At 48.8% G+C, this 16,783-nt stretch overlaps 1 protein-coding gene across 1 annotated transcript in view; it reads left to right on the top strand.

The window, feature by feature from the left end:
• LOC144485729 (SCO-spondin-like) overlaps positions 1-16,783 on the top strand; it is a 449,590-nt gene that overhangs the window by 356,578 nt on the left and 76,229 nt on the right. The gene's annotated exons all lie outside the window — the stretch shown is intronic.

Here is a 16,783-nt window from a genome sequence, read left to right as displayed (position 1 = left end):
AGAATCCAAAGCTGCGTTCAAGCATTGCAGCATGAGGCCATTTGGTCCATTGTGTCTGTACTTGGGTTCATGGAAAAATTGCAAATTAATCCTACTGAATGAGATAGAGATTGGAATTGGAGATATTTAAATGAGCGAATCAAAATTACTTAAATAAATTGTAAAAAAAGGGATTTAGATAAGCACCTATGAGGTAGGAATGGGGATGTGAGAATAACTATTCAATATATTAACATTCACATAACTATCCCTGACCTCAACATGTCATGTCCTTCTCCTTGGTGAATGCCAATACAAAGTACTCACTAAGATCTCACCAATTTCCTGTGGCTCCCTTCATTGTTCTTGAGTGGGCCTACTCTTTCCCTTGCTACCTGTTTGCTCCAAATGTATGCATAAAAAGCCTTGGGATTCTCCTTGACCCTGTTTGCTAACGACATTCCATGGCCCCTTTTAGCCCTCCTAATTCCACATTTCAGTTCCTTCCTAGTTTCACTGTACTCCTCAACGACAGCGTCAGGTTTTGTATGCTTCCGTTTTTCTTTTGACTAAGCTTACAATTTCCCTTGTTCCTTCCTCCAAATACATTAACGATTTGGAGGAAGGAACTGAAGGCACTGTTGCTAAGTTTGTAGATGATACAAAGATATGTAGAGGGACAGGTAGTATTGAGGAAGCAGGGGGGCTGCAGAAGGACTTGGACAGGTTAGGAGAGTGGGCAAAGAAGTGGCAGATGGAATACAATGCGGAAAAGTGTGAGGTTAAGCACTTTGGAAGGAGGAATGAATTTGATTTGATTTGATTTGATTTATTATTGTCACGTATTAACATACAGTGAAAAGTATTGTTTCTTGCACGCTATACAGACAAAGCATACCATTCATAGAGAAGGAAACGTGAGAGTGCAGAATGCAGTCATTGCTAGGGTGTAGAGAAAGATCAACTTAATGCAAGGTAAGTCCATTCAAAATTCTGACAGCAGCAGGGAAGAAACTGTTCTTGAATCGGTTGGTACGTAACCTCAGACTTTTGTATCTTTTTCTCGAAGGAAGAAGGTGGAAGAGAGAATGTGCGGGGTGCGTGGGGTCCTTAATTATGCTGGCTGCTTTGCCGAGGCAGCGGGAAGTGTAGACAGGGTCAATGGATGGGAGGCTGGTTTGCGTGATGGATTGGGCTGCATTCACAACCTTTTATAGTTCCTTGCAGAGCAGGAGCCAAACCAAGCTGTGATACAACCAGAAAGAATGCTTTCTATGGTGCATCTGTAAAAGTTGGTGAGAGTCATAGCTGACATGCCAAATTTCCTTAGTCTTCTGAGGAAGTAGAGGCATTGGTGGGCTTTTTTAACTATAGTGTCGGCATGGGGGGGACCAGGACAGGTTGTTGGTGATCTGGACACCTAAAAGTTTGAAGCTCTCAACCCTTTCTACTTCATCCCCATTGATGTAGACAGGGGCATGTTCTCCTTTACGCTTCCTGAACTCGATGACAATCTCCTTCCTTTTGTTGACATTGAGGGAAAGATTATTGTTGCCGCACCAGTTCACCAGATTCTCTATCTCATTCCTGTACTCTGTCTCGTCATTGTTTGAGATCCGACCCACTACAGTAATGTCGTCAGCAAACTTGAAAATCGAATTGGAGGGGAATTTGCCCACACAGTCATAGGTGTATAAGGAGCATCGTAGGGGGCTGAGAACACAGCCTTGTGGGGCACCGGTGTTGAGGATGATCGTGGAGGAAGTGTTGTTGCCTATCCTTACTGATTGTGGTCTGTGAGTTAGGAAGTTCAGGATCCAGTCACAGAGGGAGGTGCTGAGGCCCAGGCCAGTTTGGAGATGAGTTTTGTAAGGATAATGGTGTTGAAGGCTGAGCTGTAGTCTATGAATAGGAGTCTGACATAGGTGTCCTTGTTATCTAGGTGTTTCAGGGTTGAGCAGGGCCAGGGAGATGGCATCTGCTGTTGACCTGTTGCGGCGGTAGGCAAACTGTAGTGGATCCAGGCAATCCAGCAGGCTGGAATTGATTCGTGCTATGACTAACCTTTTGAAGCATTTCATAATGATGGATGTCAGAGCCACCAGCCGAGAGTCATTAAGGCACGCTGCTTGGTTTTTCTTTGGTACCGGGATGATGGTCGTCTTCTTGAAGCAGATAGAGACATAAGAACATAAGAACATAAGAAATAGGAGCAGGAGTAGGCCATCTGGCCCATCGAGCCTGCCCCGCCATTCAACAAGATCATGGCTGATCTGAAGCGAATCAGTTCCACTTACCCACCTGCTCCCCATATCCCCTAATTCCCTTATCGATCAGAAAACTATCTACCCGTGATTTAAACATATTCAACGAGGAAGCCTCCACCACTTCAATGGGCAGTGAATTCCAGAGATTCACTACCCTCTGAGAGAAGAAGTTCCCCCTCAACTCTGTTCTGAACCGGCCTCAGATTGTTGTAAAGAGAGGTTGAAGATGTCTGCGAATACCCCCGCCAGCTGATCCGTGCAGGATCTGAGTGCTCGTCCGGGTACCCCATCCGGGCCAATTGCTTTCCATGGGTTGACTGTCAAGAAAGCTGCTCTGACATCTGCAATGGTGACTCCAGATACAGGTTTATCCAGGGCTTCCCTGGTGGAGGGCATGCTCTCGCTGACCTCATGCTCAAAATGGGCATAGAATGCATTGAGCTCATCATGGAGGGGTGCGTTGGAGCCGGCGATTTTACATGCCTTCATCTTGTATCCTGTTATGTCTTGCAGACCTTGCCATAGTCGGTGGGGGTCGGTGTGGCTAGCCTGGGACTCGAGCTTGGTCCGGACCGTCTTTTGGTATCTTTGATGGATCTCCTTAGATCGTATCTGGCTTCCTTGTATCGGTCAGGGTCGCCTGACTTGAACGCCTCATAGGCGTAGACTATTTTCTAAATGGGAAAATACTCATGAAATCAGAAACACAAAGGGACTTGGGAGTCATTGCTCAAGAGTCTCTTAAGGTTCAGTCGGCTGTTAGGAAGGCAAATGCAATGTTAGCATTCATGTCGAGAGGACTAGAATACAAGAGCAGGGACTTCTGAGGCTGTATAAGGCTCTGGTCAGACCCCTTTTGGAGTATTGTGAACAGTTTTGGGCTCCATATCTAAGGATGTGCTGGTCTTGGAAAGGGTCCAAAGGAGGTTCACAAGAATGATCCCTGGAATGAAGAGCTTGTCGTATGAGGAACAATTGAGGACTTTGAGTCTGTACTCGTTGGAGTTTAGAAGGATGAGGGGGAATCTTATTGAAACTTACAGGATACTGCGAGGCCTGGATAGAGTGGACGTGGAGAGGATGTTTCCACTAGTAGGAAAAACTAGAACCAGAGGTCACAACCTCAGGTTAAAGGGACGATCCTTTAAAACAGAGATGAGGAGGAATTTCTTCAGCCAGAGAGTGGTGAATCTGTGGAACTCTTTGCCACAGAAGGCTGTGGAGGTCGGGTCATTGAGTGTCTTTAAGACAGAGATAGATAGGTTCTTGATTGATAAGGGGATCAGGGGTTATGGGGAAAAGGCAGGAGAATGGGGATGAGAAAAATATCAACCATGATTGAATGGCGGAGCAGACTCGATGGGCCGAGTGGCCTAATTCTGTTCCTATGTCTTATGGTCTTGTCATCAAAAGTTCCCGAATCCTGCCATTTCTATCCTTCATTTTTACAGGGACATGTCTGTCCTGCACTTCAATCAACCGGTCTTTAAAAGTCTCCCACATGCCAGACATGGATTTGCCCTCAAACATCCGCTCCCATTCCACATTCCCCAGTTTGGATGTAATTGGCCCTCACCCAATTAAGCACCCTCACCTGGGGGCCACTCTTGTCCTTATCCATGACTATCCAAAATCTTATGGAATTATGGTCGCGAAGCCCAAAATGTTCCCCCACTGAAATATCAATCACTTGGCCTGGCTCATTGCCCAATACCAAGTCGAGTATGGCCCCCTCCCTGGTTGGATTCTGAACATACTGTGTCAAAACACAGATCTAACAAATTATTCTCCACCCGAGTCCCTGGTTGTAAGGGAGTCCCAGTCAATATGGGGGTAAGTTAAAGTCACCCATCACAACTACCCTGCTTTTTTCACACCTTTTCAGTATCTGACTACACAGCTGCTCCTCTGTCTCCTGTGGGCTGTTGGGAGGTCTATAGTACACTCCCAACACTGTGGTTTCACCCTTCCTAGCCCTGAGCTCCACCAATAATGCCTCACTCGTAGATCCCTCCAATGTGTCCTCCCTCAACACAGTTGTGATCTGCTCCCAAATCAGCAATGTAACACCCCCACCCCTTTCATTTCCCCTTCAAGGCATCTCGAAAGAGTGAGAGGGCATGGGATCCAAGGGGCTGCTGCCCTGTGGATCCAGAACTGGCTTGCCCAAAGGAGGCAGAGAGTGGGTATAGATGGGTCTTTTTCTAAATGGAGGTCGGTCACCAGTGGTGTGCCCCAGGGATCTGTTCTGGGACCCTTGCTGTTGGTCATTTTCATAAATGATCTGGATGAGGAAGTGGAGGGATGGGTTGGTAAGTTTGCCGACGACATGAAGGTTGGTGGGGTTGTGGATAGTCTGGAAGGATGTCAGAAGTTACAGAGGGACATAGATAGGATGCAAGACTGGGCGGAGAAGTGGCAGATGGACTTCAACCCAGATAAATGCGTAGTGGTCCATTTTGGCAGGTCAAATCGGATGAAGGAGTACAATATAAAGAGAAAGACTCTTAGTACTGTCGAGGATCAGAAGGACCTTGGGGTCCGGGTCCATAGGACTCTAAAATCGGCCCCGCAGGTGGAGGAGGCGGTTAAGAAGGCGTATGGTGTGCTGGCCTTTATCAATCGAGGGATTGAGTTTAGGAGTCTGGGGATAATGATGCAGCTATGTAAGACCCTCGTCAGACCCCACTTGGAGTACTGTGCTCAGTTCTGGTCGCCTCATTACAGGAAGGATGTGGAAAAGATTGAAAGGGTGCAGAGGCAATTTACAAGGATGTTGTCTGGATTGAGTGGCATGCCTTATGAGGATAGGCTGAGGGAGCTTGGTCTTTTCTCCTTGGAGAGACGTAGGATGAGAGGAGACCTAACAGAGGTATATAAGATGTTGAGAGGCTGATGCGCGATATAACTCATGAGGCGAGAGATGCTCGAGGAAATAAAGGCTTTTATTGACTACTACAATAGAGCTACCATATATAATACACGATCCCAGACTAAAGGGTCCCAGACAGAGCAGTGACCTTTATACCTCTCCCAGGAGGCGGAGCCCGACTGGGATGTACCATAATAACTATATTACAGGTAGAACAGCCCAACGCTAACCCCAACAGTAACATGTAGAACAGCCCAACCCTAACCCCAACAGTAACATATATACAGACTCATAGTACTGGCCAGACCCTGGCTCAGTACTACCTGGTGGGAACCAACGATGGTTCACCACATTCACCCCTCCTTTGAAGACAAAGGCCGGCGGGGTACAAAAAAAACACAGAACAATTGGTCATCAGTCTATAAGTTCAGACGGTCTGGGGGACCGCACCGTCGTTGTGACCTCCTCAACACCGGCGATGACACTGGTGTAGGCACTCGCGGTGGCGTTCTCCCCAAGGCGGTGTCCAACGGCTCCTCCAATGTCTCACGGGCCGGTAGACCCTGAGGTGGTGACAATCCGCTGAACTCGGACACGCCTTGAAGTGGCGACCATCTCCTGGACTCAGGCAAGCTGTACACGGGAGTAAAAGGGTTAAGTGATGGTCCCGATGCTGCCCGCGCCGTGTCAGGAGGGGAAACAATAGTTGGGGGGTCTCTAACAGGAGGTATGGGAGCGACAGGGGTTTCCAAGCCCCCTGCTGGCGCCAGGTCTCGAATCGAGACCGTGTCCTCTCGCCCGTCAGGGTATGCCACATAGGCATACTGAGGGTTGGCGTGGAGGAGATGGACCTGTTCAACCAAAGGGTCGGACTTGCGGGTCCTAACGTGTCGCCGCAGGATGACAGGTCCTGAGTATGTCAACCAAGACGGTAATGAGGTCCCAGAGGAAGACTTCCGAGGGAATGAAAACAGTCTCTCATGGGGAATAGCGTTGGTTGCCGTACACAGGAGTGAGCGTATGGAGTGGAGCGCATCAGGGAGCACCTCTTGCCAACGGGAGACTGGAAGGCCTTTTGACTTCAACGCCAGTAAGACAGCCTTCCAGACTGTAGCATTCTCACATTCCACCTGTCCGTTACCCCTAGGGTTGTAGCTCGTGGTTCTACTAGAGGCAATCTCGTATGAGAGCAGGTATTGCCTCAAGTCGTCGCTCATGAACGACGAGCCCCTATCGCTGTGGATGTAACAGGGGTAACCGAACAGGGTGAAAAGATCACGAAATGCCTTGATAACCATGGCAGCGGTCATATCAGAACAGGGAATGACAAAAGGGAATCGTGAGTACTCATCAACCACATTGAGGAAGTACACATTCCGATCTGTCGAGGGAAGGGGGCCCTTAAAATCCACACTCAGTCTTTCGAAGGGACGAGTGGCCTTAACGAGTTGTGCCCTGTCAGGTCGGTAAAAGTGCGGTTTGCATTCCGCGCATACCCGGCAGCTTCTGGTTATGGACCTGACATCCTCCGAGTAGGGTAGATTCCGGGTTTTTATGAAGTGGTAGAGCCGAGTGACCCCTGGATGGCAGAGGTCACTGTGGAGAGCCTGCAATCGATTCTCCTGCATACTGGCGCATGTTCCACGCAACAGGGCATCCGAGGGCTCGTTGAGTTTCCCTGGACGATACATGATGTCGTAATTATAGGTGGAGAGTTCAATTCTCCACCTCAAGATCTTATCGTTCTTGATCTTGCCCCCGTAACGTGTTATTGAACATGAACGCCACGGACCGCTGGTCCGTGAGCAGGGAGAACCGTTTTCCCACCAAGTAATGGCGCCAATGCCGGACGGCCTCCACAATGGCCTGGGCCTCCTTTTCCACCGCCGAATGTCGAATTTCGGGGCCTTGGAGGGTGCGAGAGAAAAAGGCGACGTGCCTGCCCGCCTGGTTAAGTGTGGCGGCCAGGGCGAAATCAGATGCATCGCTCTCCACCTGGAAGGGGATGGACTCATCGATAGCGTGCATCGTGGCTTTCGCGATGTTGGCTTTTAGTTTTTCAAAGGCCAAACGAGCCTCTGGTGCTAGGGGAAAAGAGGTAGACTTGATGAGCGGACGGGCTTTGTCCGCGTAATTGGGAACCCACTGTGCGTAGTAAGAGAAGAAGCCTAAGCATCTTCTCAGTGCTTTTGCGCTAGTGGGCAGGGGAAGTTCGAGGAGGGGACGCATACGGTCTGGATCAGGGCCAATGACCCCGTTTTCCACCACGTATCCGAGGATAGCTAGGCGGCGCGTGCGAAATACACACTTCTCCCTGTTGTAGGTCAGATTCAGGCGAGATGCAGTGCGTAGGAATCTAAGAAGGTTGGTATCGTGGTCCTGCTGGTCATGGCCGCAGATGGTGACGTTATCCAGGTACGGGAAGGTAGCCTGCAGTCCGTTATGGTCCACCATTCGGTCCATAGCACGCTGGAAGACCGAGACCCCATTGGTGACACCAAAAGGAACCCTTAGAAAATGGTACAAGTGACCATCCGCCTCAAAAGCCGTGTATTGTCGGTCCTTTGGGCGAATGGGGAGCTGGTGGTAGGCAGACTTTAGGTCGATGGTGGAGAACACCCGGTACTGCGCAATCTGGTTGACCATGTCAGATATGCGCGGGAGGGGATACGCATCCAGCTGCGTGTATCTGTTAATGGTCTGACTATAGTCTATGACCATCCGGGGTTTGTTCCCACTCTTGACCACCATGACCTGCGCTCTCCAAGGACTAGCGCTAGGTTGTATGATCCCTTCCTTGAGGAGCCGCTGAACCTCAGATCGAATGAAGTTCCGATCCTCAGCGCTGTAACGCCTACTCTTAGTCGCGATGGGCTTGCAGCCTGGCACGAGATTCTGGAATAAGGAGGGTGTGGTAATCTTAAGCATCGAGAGGCTACAGGTGGAGCGCGTTGGGCAATTTAGAGGCTGCGAGCCTCCCACTGAAAGCGGAGGGAGTGGCCCACCGTACTGTAGGGTTACACTCTTCAAGTGGACCATGAAATTTAGTCCAAGGAGTATTGGCACGCAAAGGTGCGGTAACACCAGGAGCTTGAAGCTCTCGTAAACTGTGTCCTGCACCGTTAGATTTACCACGCAACTCCCTAGCACGGTGACAGACTGGGACCTTGACGCCATCGAAATTGTCTGCTTGACAGGCTGGATCTGGAGGCCACACCACTTCACGGCGTCTGGGTGAATAAAGCTCTCCGTGCTCCCGCTGTCAAACAGACAATAAATCGTGTGTTTGTTTACCTGTATGTCCATCATGGACTTGTCGAGTCTGTGAGGCTTTGCCTGGTCCAGGATGATCGACGCCACCGTTGGTTCGTGGGCACCACTGCAGGCAGCTGAGATGGATGATGACGACCCCTGCTGGTCATTCGCGGTCGGTGTCGACCAAAATGGCTGCTCCCATAGGTCGCACGTGGGCGATGGCGCCAAAATCAGCGACCCCTGGTGGTCACGCGTCTCTTGCGACTCCGTCGTCAGGAATGGCGACGTCCTGGCCTCGCACGTGGAAGAAACCCTTGACGATGCCGACGACAAGGAAACCGGCTCCGGGGAGTCACACGCCGCACTGCTGTTCCTGGATGGAAGTTTGGATCGACATACCTTCGAATAATGCCCCTTTTTGCCGCAGGCGGAGCACAACACCGCTTTAGCGGGACATCGCTGCCGAGTGTGCTTCACTCCCCCACAGAAGTAACACCGCAGGCCGCCTGGAGCTGCTGCCGTCGTCAGGCCCGAGGGTGGGAACGCCATCACGCAGCTTTTCGGACCCGCTGGATGAAGTGGGGTCTGTGACTGCCCCTGCCACGCTGTCTCCACGTGGTCTTCGGGATACATCGCTAGGCTTTTGGAGGCCGTTTCTAGCGCATCCGCTAGCTCTATAGACTTAGTGAGATCAAGATTACCTTGCTCCAACAGCCGAAGTCGGATATAAGATGATCCGATTCCCGCCACAAATGCATCTCGAGCGAGGTCGTTCATGTTCTGGTCTGCCGACACTGCTTTGCAGTTACAGACCCTGGCTAGCTGTAGGAGCTCGCACACGTACTGTTCCGTCGTTTCGCCGGGCTGCCGTCGTCAAGTGGCTAAGAGATATCGAGCATACATCTCGTTTGGCGGTTTAATGTAGCGCTTCTTAAGAAGCTCGAGGACCCCTTTGTAGTCGGTGGCTGCACGGATCGCTAAATATACAGCGTTGCTTACCCTCGCGTGGAGGACCCGGAGTCTGTTGTCGTCCATGGTGACCGCTGCGGAGGCTGCCAGGTAGTCCTGAAAACATTTCAACCAGTGGTCGAAGGTGTTCGAGGCACCCGCCGCACGTGGGTCCAGCGTAAGACGTTCGGGTTTTAACATTTGCTCCATGCTCTCTGTGTCGTTTTCTTTTTTTTTTCAACGACGAGAGTTCAATTAGGAGTCAATAAAATTGATGCGCGATATAACTCACGGGGCGAGAGATGCTCGAGGAAATAAAGGCTTTTATTGACTACAACAATAGAGCGACCATATATAATACACGATCCCAGACTGAGGGATCCCAGACAGAGCAGTGACCTTTATACCTCTCCCAGGAGGCGGAGCCCGACTGGGATGTACCATAATAACTATAATACAGGTAGAACAGCCCAACCCTAACCCCAACAGTAACATATATACAGACTCATAGTACTGGCCAGACCCTGGCTCAGTACTACCTGGTGGGAACCAACGATGGTTCACCACAGAGGCATAGATTGGGTGGACTCTCAGAGGCTTTTTCCCAGGGTGGAAATAGCTGCTACAAGAGGACACAGGTTTAAGGTGTTGGGGGGTAGGTACAGGGGAAATGTTAGGGGGAAGATTTTCACACAGAGAGTGGTGGGCAAGAGGAATCGGCTGCCATCAGTGGTGGTGGAGGCAAACTCAATCGGGTCTTTTAAGAGACTCCTGGATGAGTACATGGGACTTAATAGGATGGAGGGTTATAGGTAGGCCTAAAAGGTAGGGATATGTTCGGCACAACTTGTGGGGCCGAAGGGCCTGTTTTGTGCTGTAGTTTTCTATGTTTCTATGTTTCTGTCCCGTCTAAAACAACGATATCCTGGAATGTTAAAAGCTGCTAGTCCTGTCCCTCCTTTAACCATTACTCTGTAATTGCAATTACACCATAATTCCACACAGTAACCCAGGCTCTCAGTTCATCGGTCTTACATGTGACACTTCTTGCATTGAAGCAAACACACACAAGACCCCTAGTCCCGCTGAGTCCCGCGGCCTCCCTCTGCCGGCTCTTACTCTGCGCTGTGTTTACCTCAGTCTCACTTTTTCCCCCAGTCCCTATACTTACTGGCCTGCTGTTCCGGTTCCCACCCTCCTGCCACGCTAGTTTAAACCCTCCTGAACAGCACGAGCAAACCTCCCACCCAGGATATTGGTGCCCCTCCATTCAGGTGCAACCATCCTTCTTGTACAGGTCTCACCTTCCCCAGAATGCATCCCAGTGATCCATATATCTAAAGCCCTCCCTCCTACACCAGCTCTTTAGCCATGTGTTCAACTGTACTAACTCCCTGCTCCAAGCCTCGCCAGCACGTGGCAGGGGGAGTAATCCTGAGATTACTACCCTCGAGGTCCTGCTTTTTAGCTCCTGACCTAACTCCCTGAATTGTCTTTGCAGGACCTCTTCCCTCTTCCTGCCTATGTCATTAGTGCAAATGTGGACAATGTCATCTGTCTGTTTACCCTCCCGTTTCAGGATGCCCTGTTAGAATTTTATCAGTTTCTGTGAGATCCTCTCTCACTCTTCTAAACTTCAGTGAATATAATCCTAACCGACTTAGTCTCTCCTCATTTGACAGACCTGCCATCCCAGGAATCAGCCTGGTAAACCTTCGCTGCATTCCCTCTATGCAAGGCATTGGTGAGGCTGCACCTGGAGGATTGTGGACAGTTTTGGTCCCTGTATTTGAGGAAAGATGTAGTGGCATTGGAGGCAGTTCAGAGGAGGTTCACTAGATTGATTCCAGAGATGAGGGGTTTGTCGTATGAAGAGAGATTGAACAGTTTAGGCTGATACTCTCTGGAATTTAGAAGAATGAGGGGAGATCAAATTGAGGTATACAAGATAATAAAAGGTATGGATAAAGTAGACGTGGAGCGGATGCTTCCACTTGTGGGGCATTCGAGGACGAGAGGTCTTAGTCTCAGGATAAGTGGAAAAGTGAATCGTGTGGAGGACGGAGAAGATCTGCAGATAGATTTGGACAGGCTGAGTGAGTGGGCGAGGATATGGCAAATGGAGTATAACGTTGAGAAATGCGAGGTTATACACTTTGGAGGAAATAATAACAAATGGGATTACTATCTCAATGGAAACAAATTAAAACATGCTACCGTGCAAAGGGACCTGGGGGTCCTTGTGCATGAGACGCAAAAGCCCAGTCTGCAGGTACAACAGGTGATCAAGAAGGCAAATGGGATGTTGGCCTATATTGCGAGGGGGATAGAATATAAAAGCAGGGATGTCTTGATGCACCTGTACAGGGCATTGGTGAGGCCGCAGCTGGAATACTGTGTGCAGTATTGGTCCCCTTATATGAGGAAGGATATATTGGCATTGGAGGGAGTGCAGAGAAGGTTGATACCGGAGATGAGGGGTTTGGATTATGAGGAGAGGCTGTACTCGTTGGAGTTTAGAAGGATGAGGGGGGATCTTATAGAACATAGAACATAGAACATTACAGCGCAGAACAGGCCCTTCGGCCCACGATGTTGCACCGACCAGTTAAAAAAAAAAACTGTGACTTATAAGATAATGCAGGGGATGGATAGGGTGGAGGCGGAGAGATTCTTTCCACTGAGTAAGGAAGTTAAAACTAGAGGACACAGCCTCAAAATAAAGGGTGGTCGGTTTAAGACAGAGTTGAGGAGGAACTTCTTCTCCCAGAGGGTGGTGAATCTCTGGAATTCTCTGCCCACTGAGGTGGTGGAGGCTACCTCGCTGAATATGTTTAAAGCGCGGATGGATGGATTCCTGATCGGTAAGGGTATTAAGGGTTATGGGGATCAGGCGGGTAAGTGGTACTGATCCACGTCAGATCAGCCATGATCTTATTGAATGGCGGGGCAGGCTCGAGGGGCTAGATGGCCTACTCCTGCTCCTATTTCTTATGTTCTTATGTTCTTAAGATAAGGGATGGCAAATTTAAAACAGAGTTGAGGAGAAACTACTTCTCCCAAAGGGTTGTGAATCTGTGGAATTTGCCACCCCAAAGTGCAGTGGATGCTGGGACAGTGAGTAAATTTAAGGAGGAGTTAGACTGATTTTTAATTGGTAATGGGTTGAAGGGTTATGGGGATAGGCAAGAAAATGGGGATGAGGAGCATATCAGCCATGATCGAATGGCGGAGCGGACTTGATGGGCCGAATGGCCTAACTCTGCTCCTATATGTTATGAACTTATTAACTTATAATCTTTCCTCAGGTAAGACTTTAATTTCCCAAACATAGATTGGAATATCCAAAAGGTAAGTGGATTGGATGGGGAGGAGTTCGTTAGGTGTGTTCAGGAGGGTTTCCTGACACAGCATGTGGACAAGCCTACAAGAGGAGAGGCTGTACTTGATCTGATACTGACCAATGTACCTGGACAGATGTCAGATCTCTCAGTGGGAGAGCATCTTGGGGATAGCGATCATAACTCTATCTCCTTTATCCTTGCATTGGAAAAAGAGAGGATCAGGCAAGCTAGGAAAGTGTTTATATGGAGTAAGGGGAAATATGAAGACATAAGGCAGCAAATTAGAGGAGTAAATTGGAAGGAGGTAATCTCGGGGAAATGTACTGAAGAGAGGTGGCAGTTTTTCAAGGAATGTCTGTCTCGAGTTCTACAGATGTGGAGAAGCCGGCGTTGGACTGGGGTGAACACAGTAAGAGTTTTAACACTGGTGTTTGTTAAAACTCTTACGAGGGTTCTACAGGACAACGTTTCGAGCAGACAGGGAGGAGTTGGTAGGTTAAAGGAACCGTGGTGCATGAAAGCTGTGCGGGACCTAGTTGAGAAGAAAAGGAAAGCGTACAAAAGGTTCAGAGAGCTTGGCGAAGATAGGGATCTAGATGAGTATACGGCTTGTAGGAAGGGACTAAAGAAGGAAATTAGGAGAGACAGAAGGGGTCACGAGAAGGCCTTGGCAGGTAGGATTAAGGAAAACCCTAAGGCGTTCTAAAAATATGTGAAGAGTAAAAGGATGAGACGTGAAGGAATAGGGCCTATAAAAGGTGAAGGCGGGAAAATCTGTACGGAACAAGTAGAAATGGCAGAGGTGCTTAATGAGTATTTTGTCTCGGTTTTCACAGAGGAGAAGGAACTGGGTGGATGTACTGCGGGCTTGCGGTGGACTGAAAAGATTGAGTATGTGGACTTTAACAAAGAGGTTGTGCTGGAATCTTTGAATGGCATCAAGATAGATAAATGGCCGGGTCCGGATGGGATGTACCCCAGGTTGCTGTGGGAGGCGAGGGAAGAGATTGCAGAGCCTCTGGCGATGATCTTTACGTCTTCGATGGAGACGGGGTAGGCGCCGGAGGATTGGAGGATAGCGGATGTGGTTCCTATTTTCAAGAAGGGGAATAGGGATAGCCCAGGAAATTACCGACCGGTGAGTCTAACCTCAGTGGTTGGTAAGCTGCTGGAGAAGATCCTGAGGGACAAGATTTATGAGCATTGAGAGAGGTTGAGTATGCTCAAGAATACTCAGCATGGTTTTGTCAAAGGCAGATCGTGCCTTACGAGCCTGGTGGAGTTCTTCGAAAATGTGACTAAACACATTGACGAAGGGAAAGCGGTAGATGTGATTTATATGGATTTTAGCAAGGCGTTCGATGAGGTCCCCCATGCAAGGCTTCTAGAAAAAGTGAGAGGGCATGGGATCCAAGGGGGTGCTGCCCTGTGGATCCAGAACTGGCTTGCCCAAAGGATGTGGAGATGCCGGCGTTGGACTGGGGTAAACACAGTAAGAAGTTTAACAACACCAGGTTAAAGTCCAACAGGTTTATTTGGTAGCAAAAGCCACACAAGCTTTCGAGGCTCTGAGCCCCTTCTTCAGGTGAGTGGGAATTCTGTTCACAAACAGAACTTATAAGACACAGACTCAATTTACATGAATAATGGTTGGAATGCGAATACTTACAACTAATCCAGTCTTTAAGAAACAAAACAATGGGAGTGGAGAGAGCATCAAGACAGGCTAAAAAGATGTGTATTGTCTCCAGACAAGACAGCCAGTGAAACTCTGTAGGTCCACGCAACTGTGGGAGTTACAAATAGTGTGACATAAATTCTGATTCTAGGATCGCATGATAAAGACTCAGGAGGAAAAAAGCAGAAATATTTATGTGAAATAGTGTGACATAAACCCAATATCCCGGTTGAGGCCGTCCTTGTGTGTGCGGAACCTGGCTATCAGTTTCTGCTCAGCGACTCTGCGCTGTCGTGTGTCGCGAAGGCCGCCTTGGAGAACGCTTACCCGAATATCAGAGGCCGAATGCCCGTGACCGCTGAAGTGCATTGGGGAACATTGGGGAAACTATGCAGACGCTGCGACAACGGATGAATGAACACCGCTCGACAATCACCAGGCAAGACTGTTCTCTTCCTGTTGGGGAGCACTTCAGCGGTCACGGGCATTCGGCCTCTGATATTCGGGTAAGCGTTCTCCAAGGCGGCCTTCGCGACACACGACAGCGCAGAGTCGCTGAGCAGAAACTGATAGCCAGGTTCCGCACACACAAGGACGGCCTCAACCGGGATATTGGGTTTATGTCACACTATTTCACATAAATATTTCTGCTTTTTTCCTCCTGAGTCTTTATCATGCGATCCTAGAATCAGAATTTATGTCACACTATTTGTAACTCCCACAGTTGCGTGGACCTGCAGAGTTTCACTGGCTGTCTTGTCTGGAGACAATACACATCTTTTTAGCCTGTCTTGATGCTCTCTCCACTCCCATTGTTTTGTTTCTTAAAGACTGGATTAGTTGTAAGTATTCGCATTCCAACCATTATTCATGTAAATTGAGTCTGTGTCTTATAAGTTCTGTTTGTGAACAGAATTCCCACTCACCTGAAGAAGGGGCTCAGAGCCTCGAAAGCTTGTGTGGCTTTTGCTACCAAATAAACCTGTTGGACTTTAACCTGGTGTTGTTAAACTTCTTACTGTGTTTGCCCAAAGGAGGCAGAGAGTGTGTATCGATGGGTCTTTTTCTAAATGGAGGTCGGTCACCAGTGGTGTGCCCCAGGGATCTGTTCTGGGACCCTTGCTGTTTGTCATTTTCATAAATGACCTGGATGAGGAAGTGGAGGGATGGGTTGGTAAGTTTGCCAACGACACGAAGGTTGGTGGGGTTGTGGATAGTCTGGAGGTATGTCAGAAGTTACAGAGGGACATTGGTAGGATGCAAGACTGGGCGGAGAAGTGGCAGATGGACTTCAACCCAGATAAATGCGTAGTGGTCCATTTTGGCAGGTCAAATGGGATGAAGGAGTACAATATAAAGGGAAAGGCTCTTAGTCCTGTGGAGGATCAGAAGGACCTTGGGGTCCGAGTCCATAGGACTCTAAAATCGGCCCCGCAGGTGGAGGAGGCGGTTAAGAAGGCGTATGGTGTGCTGGCCTTTATCAATCGAGGGATTGAGTTTAGGAGTCTGGGGATAATGATGCAGCTATGTAAGACCCTCGTCAGACCCCACCCGGAGTAAAGTGCTCAGTTCTGGTCGCCTCATTACAGGAAGGATGTGGAAAAGATTGAAAGGGTGCAGAGGCGATTTAGAACCATAGAAAATTACAGCTCAGAAACGGGCCTTTTGGTCCTTCTTGTCTGTGCCGAACCATTTTTTGCCTAGTCCCACTGACCTGCACTTGGACCATACCCCTCCACACCCCTCTCATCCATGAACCCATCCAAGTTTTTCTTAAATGTTAAAAGTGACCCCGCATTTACCACTTTATCCGGCAGCTCATTCCACACTCCCACCACTCTCTGCGTGAAGAAGCCCCCCCTAATATTCCCTTTAAACTTTTCTCCTTTCACCCATGCCCTCTGGTTTTTTTCTCCCCTAGCCTCAGCGGAAAAAGCCTGCTTGCATTCACTCTATCTGTACCCATCAAAATCTGATACACCTCTATCAAATCTCCCCTCAATCTTCTACGCTCCAGGGAATAAAGTCCCAACCTATTCAATCTCTCTCTGTAACTCAGCTTCTCAAGTCCCGGCAACATCCTTGTGAACCTTCTCTGCACACTTTCAACCTTATTTACATCCTTCCTGTAACTAGGTGACCAAAACTGTACACAATACTCCAAATTCGGCCTCACCAATGCGTTATATAACCTTACCATAACACTCCAACTTTTATACTCGATACTCCGATTTATAAAGGCCAATGTCCCAAAGGCACTCTTTACAACCCTATCCACCTGCGATGTCACTTTTAGGGAATTCTGTACCTGTATTCCCAGATCCCTCTGTTCAACTGCACTCTTCAGACTCCTACCATTTACCCTGTAGGTTCTACTTTGGTTTGTCCTTCCAATGTGCAATATCTCACACTTGTCTGCGTTAAATTCCATTTGCCATTT

The sequence above is a fragment of the Mustelus asterias genome, unplaced genomic scaffold, assembly GCF_964213995.1.
Source record: "Mustelus asterias unplaced genomic scaffold, sMusAst1.hap1.1 HAP1_SCAFFOLD_212, whole genome shotgun sequence".
Taxonomy (NCBI): Eukaryota; Metazoa; Chordata; class Chondrichthyes; order Carcharhiniformes; family Triakidae; genus Mustelus; species Mustelus asterias.
The sequence above is the reverse complement of the archived record's forward strand: the minus strand, read 5'-3'. Positions and strand labels throughout refer to the sequence as shown.